Consider the following 18,564-nt stretch of genomic DNA (forward strand, 5'->3'; position numbering starts at 1 on the left):
GCCAGGGGTGAAGCCAGAGGCTGTCCCCCCCCATCCATGGGCTGCAGATGGGGGGCTGATAGCCTTGTGACAAATAAAAGAATATTGTTTTATGCAGCAGAACTACAAGTCCCAGCAAGCCTCCCCGGAAGCTGGTACACGGAGAACCACAAGTACCAGCATGCGCGGGGGGGGGAATGGGCCCGCTGGTACCTGTAGTTCTTCTGCAAAAAAAATACCCAAATAAAAACAGGACACGCACACCGTGAAAGTAAAACTTTATTACATACGTGCCGACACACGCATACTTACCTATGTTCACACGCCGACCTCTGTCCACTTCTCCAAGTAGAATCCACGGTGTACCTGAAAATAAAATTATACTCACCTAAATCCAGTGTAGCTGTCCTGTTCTTTTTTGTAATCCACGTACTTGGCAAAAAAACAAACCGCATACCCGAACCACGCACTGAAAGGGGTCCCATGTTTACACATGGTACCCCTTTCCCCGAATGCTGAGACCCCCCGTGACTCCTGTCACTAAGGTCCCTTCAGCCAATCAGGGAGCGCCAGGTCGTGGCACTCTCCTGATTGGCTATGCGCATCTGAGCTGTCAGACAGCGCATCGCACAGCCGCTCCATTATCTTCAATGGTGGGAACTTTGCGGTCAGCGGTGAGGTTACTCGCGGTCAGCGGCTGACCGGGGGTAACCTCACCGCTGACCGCAAAGTTCCCACCATTGAAGATAATGGAGCGGCTGTGCGATGCGCTGTCTGACAGCTCAGATGCGCATAGCCAATCAGGAGAGTGCCACGACGTGTCGCTCCCTGATTGGCTGAAGGGACCTTAGTGACAGGAGTCACGGGGGGTCTCAGCATTCGGGGAAAGGGGTACCATGTGTAAACATGGGACCCCTTTCAGTGCGTGGTTCGGGTATGCGGTATGTTTTTTTGCCATGTACGTGGATTACAAAAAAGAACAGGACAGCTACACTGGATTTAGGTGAGTATAATTTTATTTTCAGGTACACCGTGGATTCTACTTGGAGAAGTGGACAGAGGTCGGCGTGTGAACATAGGTAAGTATGTGTGTGTCGGCACGTATGTAATAAAGTTTTACTTTCACGGTGTGCGTGTCCTGTTTTTATTTGGGTATTTTTTTTGCAGAAGAACTACAGGTACCAGCGGGCCCATTTCCCCCTCGCATGCTGGTACTTGTGGTTCTCCAAGTACCAGCTTGCGGGGGATGCTTGCTGCGACTTGTAGTTCTGCTGCAAAAAACAATATTCTTTTAATTGTCACAAGGCTATCAGCCCCCCATCCGCAGCCCATGGATGGGGGGGACAGCCTTGGGCTTCACCCCTGGCCCTTGGGTGGCTGGAGGGGGGGACCCCTTGATTTAAGGGGTCCTCACTCCTCCAGGGTACCCCGGCCAGGGGTGACTAGTTGGGGATTTAATGCCACGGCCGCAGGGACCGATATAAAAGTGTCCCCCGGCTGTGGCATTATCTCTCCAGCTAGTGGAGCCCGGTGCTGGTGTTAAAAATATGGGGGACCCCTACGTCTTTTGTCCCCCGTATTTTTTGCACCAGGACTCGACGCAGAGCCTGGTGCTGGTTCTAAAAATACGGGGGATCCCCTGTCAATTTTCCCCCCGTATTTTTACAACCAGGACCGTCTCAAAGAGCCCGAGGCTGGTTATGCTTAGGAGGGGGGACCCCATGCATTTTTTTTTTTCAGGATTTTAACCCATTCCCACCCCTTCCCACTGAAAACCATGCTCTCTCTATTAGTCAGTTAAAAACAAAACAAAAATCTTTTAAAAAATATATAAAGTATACTTGTGTCTCCTAATAGACAAACCAAGTACATAATCCCTTCTAATATAAATAGATATGCTATTAGCAATAAAAAAACACACAAAAAACATGTTTTTAATTTTTTTTATTAGATTCCGCCAGCAAAGTGAGGCGGAATGAAATTGACGAAATTACTGTCGAAAAGCACTGTTGTCGAATCGACATTCTTCAATTGAATATACTTTTGTCGAAAAGCCGCATTTTTACCACTGCAGACATGTCGAATTTTAAAAATGTCGAATTGCAAAAAGTCGAATCTGAAACATCCGTTTTTTTGTCTAAAAGTACTGTATTGCATTGTCGAATCCAATTCGACATGTTTTTTTTGTCGAAAATGTCCAGTTTTTCGACTTTTGCGGCAATTTGACCGCAATTGCATATACCCCTATGTCTGTATGTATGTATGTATGTATGTATGTATGTATGTACCTCACAAAGAAAGTAATTTACAATAATAAAATTGAGGTTGTTCAGCATGTTCTTAAATGCGCACAGGTTGGCTATGAAATCCCAGAAGTCAAAATCCAGACATCCAATGTGCTGACAGCAGCATCCCAATGGTCAAAATTCCAATGGATCTCTGTATGTATTTTAACCCTAACTGTAACTCACCCATCATGCAGTTTAACCCAAACCACCCCCTCCCACAACTTAACCCTAACGTCTCCTCCTGCAACCTTTTCCCCAACCACCATCCCCTCCACACAGCCTAACTCTAACCTCCACTCCCCCGCAGCCTATCCCTAACCTTTCCCCTAGTTCCTAACCCCAGTACTTACCATTGAGATCACTCAGGATTCTGGGCCTCATTCAGACCTGATCGCAGCAGCAAATTTGTTAGCTACTAGGGAAAACCATGTGCACTGCAGGTGTGGCAGATATAACATTTGCAGAGAGCTAGATTTGGGTGGGTTATAGTGCTGCTGTGCAAAGTAAATACTGGCTGCGTTATTTTTACACTGCAATTTATATTTCAGTTTGAACACACCCCACCCAATTCTAACTCTCTCTGCACATGTTATATCTGCCCCCCTCCCTCCCCGCAAGGGAACATGGGCCCTCATTCCGAGTTGTTCGCTCGCAAGGCGATTTTAGCAGAGTTACACACGCTAAGCCGCCGCCTACTGGGAGTGAATCTTAGCTTCTTAAAATTGCGAACGATGTATTCGCAATATTGCGATTACAAACTACTTAGCAGTTTCAGAGTAGCTTCAGACTTACTCGGCATCTGCGATCAGTTCAGTGCTTGTCGTTCCTGGTTTGACGTCACAAACACACCCAGCGTTCACCCAGACACTCCTCCGTTTCTCCAGCCACTCCCGCGTTTTTTCCGGAAACGGTAGCGTTTATATCCACACGCCCATAAAACGCTGTGTTTCCGCCCAGTAACACCCATTTCCTGTCAATCACATTACGATCGCCGGAGCGAAGAAAAAGCCGTGAGTAAAAAAACTATCTTCATAGCAAAATTACTTGGCGCAGTCGCAGTGCGAACATTGCGCATGCGTACTAAGCAGAAAAACGCTGCGATGCGAAGAAAATTACCGAGCGAACGACTCGGAATGAGGGCCATGGTTTTGCCCTTAAGCTAACAGATCTGAATTAGGCCCTCTGACCATCAGGATCCTTCTGTTGGTATTCTATCAGGATCATAACCCCATCCCCGATTCTTTTCTTTTTTTTTTTTACAATCTCCTCTGCACTTTTTACACTTTGCAGGTTTTCACCTGTGACAGAAATACACAGATAGGAAATAATAAAAAGGTCACCTGAAAGTTCCACATTAGAAACATTTCCATATTGAAAAATGTTTGCTTTTATTTTGTTTACAATTCTACTCCTTTGAGCCTCATTTTTATAAAAAACAAAAAACACTGCATTGAGAAACAGGTACATTTTCTGGCTTTCCCATGTTAAGTATAGAATGGCAAATGCCCCATCAGCTCCACCAATCACAAGGAGTGAGCACACCTGTCACAAGTTGCAGTACGTTATTATTGTACTACTCGTAAATCACTTTCAGCTATATCTCTTACCTGACCATCTAAATATTTATACATCTGACAACAGGCTTAACGGTGCTTCTTCAAGGTTGGCCAGGGACAAGTAGTCCAACTTCAATATTTCTATTTCAACATTTATTTTTCATCCAACTATTAAACATCAAAGGTGACCTGAAGAGACTCTGTGGGATGTGACTTATCATTTGGCAGGGATACACAGTGTAGCTAGGGTCTATGAACTCCAACCCAGCACAGAGCCTGAAAGTGACAAGTGCACTCCAGTACAGTTTAGTTTACCTTCTATAAATCAGACTTGCTTACTGGCTGTGAAAACCTGTTTAATGGTGTGTCATTGAAAATAAAGGGGGAGAAACGCAGGAGCAAAAGCGCAGCAGGTGGCCCATTAAAACATTGCTAATCCTGCTACTGTATGTGGGAAAAGTTAACAGTTTTGTTGTTACTATAATTATATAGTCGGAAGAAGTAATATTGTTCATAAAGGAAAGATTTAGGGTATGTTACACAGAGGATGCAAATGTTCTGGTTACCATGTTGAAACAGTCTTCTGTTAGGCTGGGTACACACTAGACAACATTTTAAATGAATTTGCCGATAACGACCATTTGTTAAGACAAATTGTTAAAATCATCAAGTTTGTAATCACTACATTGCTAGCAATGTGTGCTCCTGCGGGTCGCTAGCGACATCTCCCATCACCTGTAAATTCAGCTCAATCTGGGAATGTCGCTAGCGATACCATGCTGATGAAGGCAACATGCCCCCTACACCCACCCCCGCTGTCGCTCCATCACTGACATCACTATCTAGAGCTGGGTACATATTAGATGGCAAAATGGATTCACAGGAAGTTGGTCTTGGTGGATGAAAAGCGTTCCTAATAACGGTCATAACAGGTGTCTAATGAATGTGCTTGACGCGTTTCGCTAAGAAATACCCATATCTTCCTCAGAAGCACATTTGCCCTCTACCTGAGCTGCATTCGCTAATTTTCAATAGAGCAAAATGCATCGAGACGGAGCTTTAGGTAAGTGTTTCCTATGACGATTTCCAAAGCCAGTAAAAAAACTATTGTGTGCAATGCATGGAGAAGGCAGGACAGAACGTATGTACATCTCCTAATATTTTCTTTCTTCCTTGTCACTGTGGTGGTCCTAACAGAGATTCAGACAGCTCTTGTGCTCAACATAGGACTCACAACACAGATATGATTTCTGGTGGCTGGACTTTAGCTATGACCTCTCCCTTCTCCTCCCACCTTAATGTTTGTCACGGCCTACTCCGTACCCCTTTATAACAAGCGACAGGAAGGGGACAGGTCCAGACATCACACCCAAAACAAGTATCTCAGACTCAGCCAGACCTCAGACACTTCAGCTTGGTGTCCTCCAGTGAAGGTCTCTTTTATAGTCTGCGGGACAAGACCCAGGAAGAGTGCTGCTCCTTCAGATCATCTGGCAGAGGTGAGCATGTTGGTGATCTACAAGCGTGGTAGTCTGATATATAACTAGGAATTTACCTGTGCCTGTCCAGCTGTAGCGAACTACAAGTCCCAGCACACCTTGTTAGCGGGATATATTGAAACCTAAAATGATGACTATTATAATAGTCTCACTCTACTTTATAGTCTAATCCAGAGGTTTTCAAATGCGGTCCTCAAGGCATTCCAACGGTCCAGGTTTTAGGTATATCCATGGTTCAGCACAGATTGTTAAATAAAATTGACTGAGGTGCTAATGAAGTTACTTGTGGCCAAGCATGGATAAACTTAAAACCTGGACCATTGGGGTGCCTTGAGGACCACGTTTGAGTCCCTCTCGTCAAATCATAATATATTTACATGTTACTATATGTTGACAAATTCAATTATTTAAAAATGTTACATCAAGAACAAGTATTTATTTTATTTTTTTGGCATAATCAAGTGATTTAGGGCCAGAGTTGTACAGAATTTGGGTGCATGTGCTCCTGCACTGCATCTAAAAGTAAAAATGTGTATTCATACATATACAGAACTTCATAATTGCACTTAGTGGGAAAACATAAATCCTCCAACACTACATGCACTTATTAACAAAAAATGGCACATATAGAAACTGGATCATATCACAGCATCAACCATGATTGCTGGATCCAATATGTCAGTATCTGGAATAGCTGGACTACTTATTATGAATCTAGCTTTAACTCGTATTCATTAAAGGTCCCTTTTTCTGGTACTTTTAACTTGTGTGCTTCCTTTCCCCCTTCTGCTTATCTCTTTATACTCCTTCAACCCAGTTTTTGTCAATTAATATACACACACACCTATCTATCTATCTATCTATCTATCTATTTTTTTTTTTTTTTAAACATGCATGTTCAGTTGCTCTGGTAAAGAATTATGAAGCTTATATTATAAGCAAACTGCAAATTCATTAAGTCTAAACGCTACCATAACAAGTTTACAACACATTATTCCCTTGAATGGCAAATGGGCATGACCTTTCCACTGAGATGTAAACTTATACTTAAGAGCCCCAAGCATCGACAGACTAATACAAAGGGATTGAAAAGGAAATGTTTTTGGCAAGAGTATTCTAAATCAGACCCCCCCACCTAGAGAGAGTTTTAGACTGGGAGAGAGGAAACACATAAGTATCTGGCCTTTCACATGCTTACAGATGTGTAACATGTCAAAATGTGAAAAATTCTGTATCAATTTTAGAATGCACATTTATAAAGTCAGTTTATACTAAATATTTAAGAGTAATCCATATTTTTAAATACTGTTGGTTCACAAATAAACAATTTTGTACAGTCAATGCAAATCCACATACATTTCAATATTACCTTTGCTGGGAGACAATAGAGAGAGGGCACTTATGTAATGTACAACTTCCTCACATTTCCCCAGACTTCCATCCTGTAGCTCCGGTGCATGACCTCATGGAAAATAAGAAATGACATTAAACTACAAAGCCTCAGCACACATCCGGAGCAGGGAGACTTGCGTGTAATGTATTACTAGCGTATAATGCTGAGTGTTTTGATCCCTCTTATTCAATCAGATGTTAAAAAGAGAGATATTGAGCATGTTTGCCTTCTCTTTGTTCATCCACTGTCTGTAAATCAGAAAAACACTACTTACAGTATACCACCAAACTCAGAGCTCTTCTTCCAGGTGCTAGGTATTATTTTATTCATCTGTGCTGAGCTTTTAAAGCATCGGAAATGCAACCCATGCACAAAGTATTTATACTGTCATTTCCGGAATTGTCAGTAGACTGTGAGTCACAGTCTCATCTCTTTATCTCACTCTTCATTTAATAATCTTGAAATTGTAAGATTTTTATTATTTTTTATATGTAGATGCAAAAGTAGGCTCCCTGTTATGCTAGGAACTCCTCCCATGGACTGATGCTAACTTTTGCATAATGCCAGGTGTATTTACACCACACATAAGAGTACTATAATTTGAATATTCAGGTTAAATGAAATCAATACACTCCATCATCCATTGTTTAGAGAAAGGATAGGTACATACAGAGACGTTTTATGAGGTCAGGCCACCCCTACGCACAATATGTTTAGGTGCCCACTCTACCCTGGGATTCTGGTCAGACTCCGATCCCTCCAGCTCTCTGTTGTTTTTTTACCTTTACAATCTAATGACTCTTTTGGACTTCCGGATTGCACATGCAAATGCTCCCAGACTCTCGCTGATACAAACGTAATCTCCCAGGCCCCTGGACAGCACATGTGCCCTCTGCTAAGACTCCCCCTGATGTATCATGGAGGATGTAGTCTTTGTTCTGGGTCCAAATTGCTGTGGTTTAATTAGGGCAGTGGAAAGCTTTGATGCAGGGGGACTGCTGTGCATCCCCAAAATGGTGGCTCCCGTAGGCATATGTGCCTAGTGGGAAATCCAGCACTTGGTACATGAGTGTCAGGAACCACAGTTCATGCACTGCTCGCACACGCCACTTACCGGCACGCTGGTGTATTCTGTGCCGCAGATCAGCCGCTGGTGCTTTCTGTGGTTACTAGCATGATTTCCACTGACTCTGGCAGAGTCACATGATCCAGAGTCACATGATCCAGGTATCCAGGTAATTACTTCCTGGTTCTGTGCATGCTGCTGCTGCTGCCGGCAGCAACCAATCAGCATCCGTCTTGGGGGATGTAAGCAGGCTTCCCAGAGTCCTCATTGCCTTGAACAACTTGTCAGTTCTCCTGCAAGTTCTCCAGCGTCGCTCTCAAGGCTCCAAGCTTGCTCCAGAGATCCGTTTACATGTGTCCTGCTGTACCTGCCTTTCCTGGTTACTTACCTGCCGCCAGAGACTTCCACTATCTCCATCTCAGTGTGTTACCAGTCTGCGGTGCTCAGTCCAGGATTCCCCTTACAGGCTCCGGATATCCTCAGCTACCCAAGCACTCCAGAGTTCACCATCTCCGATATACTTACCTTTTCATGTCACCATCGGACTCACCATCGATGGTTAAGCACTTCAGTATAATCCGGTATTAAGCATCCCTGTATACCCGAGTGTCTCACAGGCTCCACAGAGGAACCTGAGCAGAGGGCCGCGACCTGCCCGTCAGGCGCAGCGAAGACCATATCCCCTGGCGGGGGTCGCTGGCGAAAACCCCTGGCGAGTTATACTCCGCGCCTCTGCTTCAGGTCTCACCAATTCTCTGTGCTCACTGTGTAATCTTCCAGAGTGCTCCAGCATATGACTTGTCCATATCTCAATCCACCTAACTTCTGCCTCCCTGCGCCCTCCACTGGCTCATCCAGGTCATTACCGGGAACACAATTAGACCAGCCCGTGACAGATTGTTCAAGGCCGATGGACTCGGCACATGACCACAGTGTGGGCCCAGCGGCTCTTCAGGATGTTATTTCACGAATAGAGACACAGGAAGCCACACAGCAGCAAGTCACTACATACCAACAGGAAGTGTCCAATCACTTGGATGCCCTCCAGCAGTCACTCAGGTCACCTGCCCCTGTAGTGTCCACTCCACCAGCTGCTCATTCTTCTGTGTCTGTCTCTCACAGCTTCCTGCTCCTAATAAATATGCTGGCAACCCCAAGCTCTGTAGAGGATTTCTCAATCAGTGTGACATCCAATTTGAACTACAACCACAGAATTTCCCTTCTGCTAGGACCAAGATAGCTTACATTGTCTCCCTGCTAACTGGTTCAGCTTTAAGTTGGGTATCACCGCTGTGGAAAAGGTCTGACCCTTTACTCACTGATTACGTCAAATTTGTTTCCGCATTCAGACGCATATTCGATGACCCAGGTCGAGCAGCGTCCGCCTCTACAGAGATACTCGTATTAAACAAGGCTCCCGTCCCATGGGACAATTTGTAGTCCAATTCCAGACCTTGGCTTCCGAATTAAAGTGGAACAATGAAGCACTAACTGCTGCTTTCTGGCTAGGAGTTTCGGAGCTCATTAAGGACGAGTTGGCTACCCGTAATCTTCCAGTTCAGTTAGAATATTTAATCTCCCTGTGTGTTAAATTAGACCTACGTCTCAGAGAGAGAGGTCTAGAGCGGCAGGGAAAAGTTTTCTCCAGAGTTTCTTCTCCGCCTCTGCATTGTCCAGTGACTGCTAGCACAGAAGAACCTAAGCAAACAGGTAGATCTAGGCACTCACCGGAAGAAAGATCCAGGAGGCAAAAAGAGAAATTGTGTTTGTATTGTGCCGCTTCGGGTTCTATCCTGAGCGTCCAGGAAAACACCAAGCCCTAACCTGCAATGGGGGAGTCAGGTTAGGCCGTTTAATAAAGTCTCCTCCTTCTCCTGACGTAGTACTTCCAGTTACCCTTGTGACTCCAGCAGGTTCCTATCACGTCTCTGCCCTGGCGGACTCTGGGGCAGCAGTGAACTTCATTACCTCAGACTTGTCAAAAAAATGTAGTAATATTTCAGTCTCTTCATTGTCTCCGCCAGAGCCGGCCCTAACCAATATGATGCCCTAGGCAAGATTTTGGCTGGTGCCCCCTAGCACCGCTGCTAGTTCTGCAGGAGATGCCTGGCATGAGTCAGCTGGCAGCTCTGCTAACGTCGGGCGCCTTTTGTTTATGAAAATGCATCTTATTTGCATTACTATGTGGCTAGGATGCACAAGCAGCTTCTGCTGATTAAAATTATATGCAGCATGCTTATATTCTGTCTGCGACTGCAGCTGTATCTGCATACGAAATGCTACATTACAGTGATTTCCAGGAATACACTGCAACGTAGCATTTCGTATGCAGATACAGCCGCAGTAACACACAGAATATAGGCATGCCGCATATCATTTTAATCAGCAGAAGCTGCTGGTGCCCCTAAGCATACCAAATGCCCTAGGCATTTGCCTAGTTTGCCTATGCCTAAGGCTGGCTCTGGTCTCCGCACCTCTATCTGACTGCAGTTGATGGTAATAAAATTCTTGGCAGTGATATCACACATCAGACAGCTTCTGTTACCATCCAAGTGGGGGTTCTTCATCAGGAACGCATTGAGTTTCTCATCATTCCTAAATCTTCTTATGACATTGTGCTAGGTTTGCCGTGGTTACGACTCCACAATCCTCGCATCAATTGGGCCTCACTTCAGATTGAGGAATGGAGTGATTATTGCCAGAAGCATTGCATAAGTGCAGTAACTCCTATCCAGTCCACTGAGATTAAGCCCTTGCCTGGCCTACCCACAGCATATGAAGAATTTTGTGATGTATTCAGTGAACAGGCTGCTGATGTGTTACCTCCTCATCATAAATGGGATTGCCCCATTGACCTTCTTCCTGGAAGGTCCCCTCCTAAGGGGCGCACATACCCACTCTCGGTACCCGAGACTAAAGCAATGTCTGATTACATTCAGGAAAATCTGCAAAAAGGTTTCATCCGCCCTTCCTCCTCTCCCGCCGGAGCGGGTTTCTTCTTTGTAAAAAAGAAAGATGGAGGCCTGCGTCCCTGCATTGATTACAGAGGCTTAAACAACATAACAGTCAAAAACAGTTATCATCTTCCTCTCATAACTGAGCTGTTCGATCGTGTCAAGGGAGCAAAGGTCTTCACCAAACTGGACCTCAGAGGAGCATATAATTTAATCAGAATCCGTGAGGGCGATGACTGTAAAACAGCTTTCAACACCAGAGATGGGCATTACGAGTACCTTGTAATGCCCTTCGGATTAAGTAATGCCCCTGCAGTTTTTCAAGAGTTTGTGAATGATATATTCAGAGATGTATTATACAAGTTCCTCGTAGTAACATAGAAACATAGAATTTGACGGCAGATAAGAACCACTTGGCCCATCTAGTCTGCCCATTTTTTTTATCCTTTAGGTAATCGCAACCCTCTTTGAAACCTAATTCTTTGTAAGGATATTCATATGCCTATCCCAAGCATGTTTAAACTGCTCCACACTCTCAGCCTCCACCACCTCTGATGGGAGGCTATTCCACTTATCCACTACCCTTTCTGTGAAATAATTTTTCCTTAAATTTACCCTGAACCTGCCTCCCTCCAGTTTCAGTATATGTCCTCGAGTTCTAATACTTCTCTTCCTTTGAAAAATGTTTCCCTCCTGAACTTTGTTAAGACCTTTGGTATATTTGAACGTTTCTATCATGTCTCCCCTTTCCCTTCTCTCCTCCATACTATACATGTTAAGATCTTTTAGCCTTTCCGGGTAAGTTTTGTGATGTAGGCCATGCACCATTTTAGTTGCCCTTCTTTGTACACTCTCTAATGTATTTATATCCTTCTGGAGATATGGTCTCCAGAACTGGACACAGTATTCCAGATGAGGCCGCACCGATGACCTATACAGTGGCATTATTACTTCTCTTTTCCTGCTACTGATTCCTCTCCCTATGCAACCAAGCATCTGACTTGCCTTTCTCATTGCTTTGTTGCATTGCTTTCCTGCCTTTAAGTCACTTGAAATAGTGACTCCTAAATCCCTTTCCTCCTCAGTAGTTTCCATTATAGTACCCTTGATACTATATTTAGCCTTTGGGTTTTTGAGACCCAAGTGCATGATTTTGCATTTTTTAGCATTAAACTGTAGTTGCCATGTTCTTGACCATTTTTCAAGCCTAGCTAGGTCATCAATCATTTGTTTTACCCCTCCTGGTGTGTCTACCCTGTTGCATATCTTTGTATCATCTGCAAAAAGGCATACTTTCCCTTCAATACCATATGCAATGTCACCAACAAAGATATTAAAGAGAACTGGTCCGAGTACAGATCCCTGGGGTACTCCACTGGTAACATTTCCCTCCATAGATTGCACTCCATTTACTACAACTGTCTGTTTCCTATCCTGAAACCAGGTTCTTATCCATTTAACTATTCTAGAATCCACCCCCACGCTTTCAAGTTTATTTAGCAGTCTGCAATGTGGGACAGTGTCAAATGCCTTACTAAAGTCTAGATATGCTACATCTACAGCTCCCCCTTGATCTATTATTTTCATCACAGAGTCAAAAAAGTCAATAAGATTAGTTTGGCATGATCTCCCACCAGTAAATCCATGCTGTTTTGGATCCTGTAAGTTGTTTGATTTAAGATATTCCACAACTCTTTTTTTTAGTAGTTTTTCCATTACTTTCCCTACTACTGATGTAAGGCTTACTGGTCTGTAGTTACTTGCTTTTTCCTTGCTTCCACTTTTGTACAATGGAACTACATTTGCTCTTTTCCAGTCCTCTGGAATGGCACCTGTATTTAGTGACTGGTTAAATAATTCTGTTAATGGTGCCACCAGCACATCTTTTAGCTCTTTTAGTATCCTTGGGTGTATCCCATCTGGCCCCATTGATTTATCCACTTTCAGTTTTGAAAGTTCAGTTAGGACCTTCTCCTCTGTAAGTGTACTTTCATCTACCTTATTTTTATTAATGTCCTTGCAACATAACTGGGGCCCCTTCCCTTCTTCTGTAGTAAATACTGAGCAAAAATAATTATTTAGGTGATCTGCTATTGCCTTGTCTCCCTCCACCAAATTGTCACTCTCTGTCTTAAGTCTTATTATTCCTCCATTTGATTTTCTCCTTTCATTTATATACTTAAAAAAAGTTTTGCCCCCTTTATCTACCGACTGGGCCATTGTCTCCTCAGCTTCTGCCTTTGCACGTCTGATCACTTTCTTAGCATCCTTCCGTCTGTCAAGATACACCTCTTTGTCATTATTATTTTGAGTCCGTTAGTATATCTTGACGACATCCTGATATTTTCCCACGATCTCCAAACCCATCGCAGTCAGGTGAAAGAAGTCCTGTCCCGTTTACGTGCAAATAAATTGTACGGTAAACTCTCCAAGTGTACCTTTGAAGTACCCTCTATACCTTTCTTGGGGTACATTATCTCCGGCTCAAAATTACAGATGGACCCCGAAAAACTTGAGGCCATCAACGGTTGGGCCCAACCAACTACACTAAAGGCTGTCCAGCGCTTCATTGGCTTTGCCAATTATTACAGAAAATTTATCAGGGGATTCTCCACGCTCATCTCTCCAATTACAGCCCTGACCAAAAAAGGAGCAAATCCCGCCACCTGGTCTGAATAAGCCTTGCCCTCATTCCATCTGCTAAAACAAGCCTTCATCTCGGCTCCTATTCTCCAGCAACCAGACCCTGATCAGCTCTTTTCCCTTGAGGTTGATGCCTCTAATGTGGGTATTGGCGCAGTGCTATCCCAGACCGCAGAAGATGGGAAGCAACATCCATGTGTTTTTTTCTCACAAAAATTCCTTCCTGCAGAGAAAAACTACTCCATTGGCGATCAAGAGTTGTTAGCGATCAAGTTGGCATTGGAAGAGTGGAGGTACTTGTTAGAGGGTGCCAAATTCACCGTAACCATTTTTACAGACCACAAGAACTTGCTCTACCTCCAAGCGGCCCAGTGCCTGAATCCTCGCCAAGCCCGCTGGTCACTATTCTTCTCGTATTTTGATTTCAAGATCTTGTATCGTCCAGGCTCACAGAATGTAAAGGCAGATGCGTTATCACGGTCCATGGAGGAAGATGTTCAGCCTCATGACCAGCGTCCCATCATCAGTCCCACTGCCTTTGCCACCACTCACGTGTCTCCTGTGCCACCTCCAGGGAAAATATATGTGTCGCCAGAACTTCGGCCGAAGTTACTATCTTGGGCTCACGCCTCACCGTTTTCTGGTCATCCTGGGGTTCTCAAGACACTTGAACTTGTTCGTTGCTCTTACTGGTGGCCCAAAATTAGGAAAGACGTCCAAGATTTTGTGGCCTCTTGTTCCACATGTGCCCAACATTAAGTATATTGCCAAGCTCCTGCAGGTGCTCTCCTCCCATTGCCCATCCCTAAGCATCCATAGACACACTTATCCATGGACTTCATCTCAGAGCTCCCAAAGTCCCAAGAGTGTAATACCATCTGGGTAGTGGTGGATCGATTCTCAAAGATGGCACACTTTATACCACTCACCGGTCTACCTTCGGCTCCCAAGCTCGCCCAAATATTCATACAGCATATTTTCAAGATTCATGGACTTCCTACAGAAATTGTCTCTGACCGCGGTGTACAATTCGTAGCCCGCTTCTGGAAATCCCTTTGTTCTGCCTTACAAGTGAAGTTAAATTTCTCCACAGCGTACCACCCCCAGTCCAATGGGCAAGTGGAGATGGTAAACCAGGACCTTGAAGCATTCCTCAGGCTGTACATTTCCTCTTCACAGGATAACTGGGTTAGTCTACTTCCTTGGGCAGAGTTTGCCCATAATTTTAGGTAGCGTATGGCTACGGGTTATTCACCATTCTATATTGTGTACGGTCAACATCCGCGTCCACCTAACTTTGAGGCGCTACCAGCTTTAGAAGTGCCAGCTGCATCTTCTACACTCAAGCACTTCTCTCTAGTTTGGAAAAATGTCCATGTCTCGCTCAAGAAAGCTTCCAAGCGATATAAAATCTTTGCTGATGGCAAACGGCGAGCTGTTCCTCTGCTGAAACCTGGAGACAAAGTTTGGCTCTCCACTCGGAATCTACGTTTAAGGATTCCTACCATGAAGTTTGCCCCTCGATTCATAGGCCCATACTCCGTGGAACAAATGATCAGTCCTGTGGCATACAAGTTAAAACTACCAGCCTACCTGAGAATACCTAATTCTTTCCACATCTCTTTGCTGCGGCCTCTCATTCTTGACCGCTTCCAAAAAAAATTCCCTGAGTCTCCCAGAGTCTACACCCATCGAGGAATTGAGTTTGAGGTCAATAAAACTGTGGATACTCGCCAGAGATATGGGCATATCCAGTATCTTATTGATTGGAAGGGCTATGGCCCAGAAGAGAGAAGCAGGGTTAATGCCTCTGATGTTCACGCTCCTCGTCTGATCTCAGCCTTCCACAGGGACAATCCTTCCAAGCCTCGTGGGTGTTCGGTGCACACCCTAAAAGGGGGGGGGGGGGTACTGTCAGGAACCACAGTTCACGCACTGCTCGCACACGCCACTTACCAGCACGCTGGTGTATTCTGTGCCGCAGATAAGCCGCTGGTGCTTTCTGTGGTTACTAGCATGATTTCCACTGACTCTGGCAGAGTCACATGATCCAGAGTCACATGATCCAGGTATCCAGGTAATTACTTCCTGGTTCTGTGCATGCTGCTGCCGTCAGCAACCAATCAGCATCCGTCTTGGGGGATGTAAGCAGGCTTCCCAGAGTCCTCATTGCCTTGAACAACTTGTCAGTTCTCCTGCAAGTTCTCCAGCGTCGCTCTCAAGGCTCCAAGCTTGCTCCAGAGATCCGTTTACCTGTGTCCTGCTGTACCTGCCTTTCCTGGTTACTTACTTGCCGCCAGAGACTTCCACTATCTCCATCTCAGTGTGTTACCAGTCTGCGGTGCTCAGTCCAGGATTCCCCTCACAGGCTCCGGATATCCTCAGCTACCCAAGCACTCCAGAGTTCACCATCTTCGATATACTTACCTTTTCATGTCACCATCGGACTCACCATCGATGGTTAAGCACTTCAGTATAATCCAGTATTAAGCATCCCTGTATACCCGAGTGTCTCACAGCCTCCACAGAGTAACCTGAGCAGAGGGCCGCGACCTGCCCGTCAGGCGCAGCGAAGACCATATCCCCTGGCGGGGGTCACTGGCGAAAACCCGTGTCGAGTTAGACTCCGCGCCTCTGCTTCAGGTCTCGCCAATTCTCTGTGCTCACTGTGTAATCTTCCAGAGTGCTCCAGCATATGACTTGTCCATATCTCAAGCCACCTAACTTCTGCCTCCCTGCGCCCTCCACTGGCTCACCCAGGTCATTACCGGGAACACAATCAGACCAGCCCGTGACAATGAGATTTATAAAGGTAAACACTGTTGGCCTCCCTCCCCTAAATAAGAGCAGATGTTAAATCAATAGCATTAGTAGTCATCCACAACACTGAAAGTTGCAGAGTGTGTTAGTGAATGACATTACTGCACATAAGCAAACTGCTCTGTGGCCACTGAGCCCTGCTAGACAGATGGGATACAGGCCAAAAAGCTCCCAATGGTGACCAGTCCTCCTGAAATAAAAATTTGGCCCACTGGGGGACGGGGAGATAGGTCTAGGGCTAGGCACTTAGAAATCCTCCCTGGGTGTGCAACTAACTTGGGAACAAAACTAGGATTTCTTTTACCTGGGGTAAAGACTCAGCCCCCCCCTTCCTTTCGGATCCAGAAGTGGAATGGTTTGACAAGGTATTTGCTGGTACAAGCTTACACAATAAAACTGAAACCAAACAACTGTATAATATTCTACATACAATGCATGCCAGTACAGCGTACACCCAACCCACCATAACGTCTTTATTTCCTCTCCAGCAAGATCCAAGTCTCTAGCCTTATGGTTATGCATTATTGTCATTGATGAAGCTGTTTACCAGGTTAATACAGAAATGGCCACTTTGACTTAAACATTTTAGGATGCAACAACAAAACTCTATTGAAGGGTTTCCATTAAGGATCCATACTCTTTACATGCATACACAAACTTACTGCCACCTCCCTGAAGAGCTCTCACTGCCCCATTCAAATTGCTCCTATTGCCCTTCATATCTCTATCACTGCCCTCTCAATGGCTCTCTTTGTCTCCTTTCACTGCCCAGTCTATCCATAGCTCCCTCACTGCCAACTCCCTCCATATCTTACTGTTCCTTCATCGCTCTCACTGCCCCATACATATCTCTTTCCTCATCACAACTCTCTCTGCCCTGGAACTGTCCTCTTACCTATGCCTTCAGCTCCTTTGGCAGTGGTTCCCAAACTTTTTTGAATCACTATGCCCTAGAGTATCTACATTTGTTCAAGGTACTCCTAGGCCAAATGTTTCTTATTGAGAAATTCAGCAAAAATATAAAATTAAGAAAATTGTGCTTACCTGTCATACTTAGGTTCAGTTATGTGGTGGTGGACAGTGTTGTGTTTCTCTATGTCCAAATATTTTATGATAAGCAGCCACCAACAGTGGTTATGCCTATCACACTGACCATAAATAATTGGATATGGCCCTGAACCTCCAACTCGTGGCACCTCCGCAAGAGCACATAGTACCCAGTTTAGGGAACCACTGTCCTATGGCATCAGACAGAAAGTGAAGTGGACACACTGTGGAGATGGGACTTGACTTCTTGGAACACTTAGATAGTGATCTGAGTAAGATTTTAATCTCATCATCATGAGGTATTAGGGTCAGTGGCGGAACTTGTGAGTGGTGGGCCCAGGTGCAAAACTATACTTTGGGCCCCCCTTCTCCATCCCACCCCAAGTTCACAATATGTCACAAGGCTGTGGGTGAGGTAAAGGGTGATGGGGATGAGGCAGAGGATGATGGGAGTGAGGCAGAGGACGACAGGTAGATGGAGAGTTGGTGAAAGGGAGAGGCAATGGGTGACAGGAAAAAGGTGAGAGGGAGAAGCAGTGGGTGCCAGGGTGAGGCATTGAAAGATGGAGAGAGTGACAGGGATAGGGTGACTGGGAGAAGGTGAAGAGGAGAAGCAGAGGGTATGAGAGGTCTTTGTAGGAAGGATTAAAGGGAGTAAACTGGGTTGAAAGGGCTCACTGGGACATGAAAGGAAAGTGTCAGTGGGGGAGATAGGCAAAAAAAAAACAAGCAGCTTTAACATGAGAGCTGAGGAAAGACAATGCTACTGTAGTGTAAGAGGGTGTAGTATGGCTGCCAGGCGGTCAGGAGACCGCCGGTCAGCATACCGATGCCAGGATCCCGGCGGGGAGGGGCGAGTGCAGCAAGCCCCTTGCGGGCTCAGCGGCAACCTGCGGTCGCCAAGGGTTCTATTCCCACTCTATGGGTGTCGTGGACACCCACGAGTGGAAATAGTCCCTGTTGGTCGGCATACCGACCATCGGGATAGTGAGGGGGCGGGATTTTGGTGGAGGTCATGTGACCATCAGTCTCCCAACCGCCGGTCACATGAATACCACCCCTGTAAGAGTTTACTAAAGGGACAGAAGAAGAATTATGTTTGGGAAGAGGAGAGATAGCGAGAGGGAGGGAGGGAGGGAGAGAGAGACCGGGGAATAGAGATAGAGGGGTGAAGAGGAAGGAAGTGGTGCAGTGGAACAGAGAGAGAGAGAAACAGGAGATGGAGGGAGAGAGAGGAGTGGATACAGAGAGAGGGAGACAAGAGAGAGATACAGAGAGAGACAGAAGGGGGGGGCGGAGAGAGAGGAGCAGAGACGGAG

The sequence above is a fragment of the Pseudophryne corroboree genome, chromosome 4 (assembly GCF_028390025.1).
Source record: "Pseudophryne corroboree isolate aPseCor3 chromosome 4, aPseCor3.hap2, whole genome shotgun sequence".
NCBI classification, from domain to species: Eukaryota; Metazoa; Chordata; class Amphibia; order Anura; family Myobatrachidae; genus Pseudophryne; species Pseudophryne corroboree.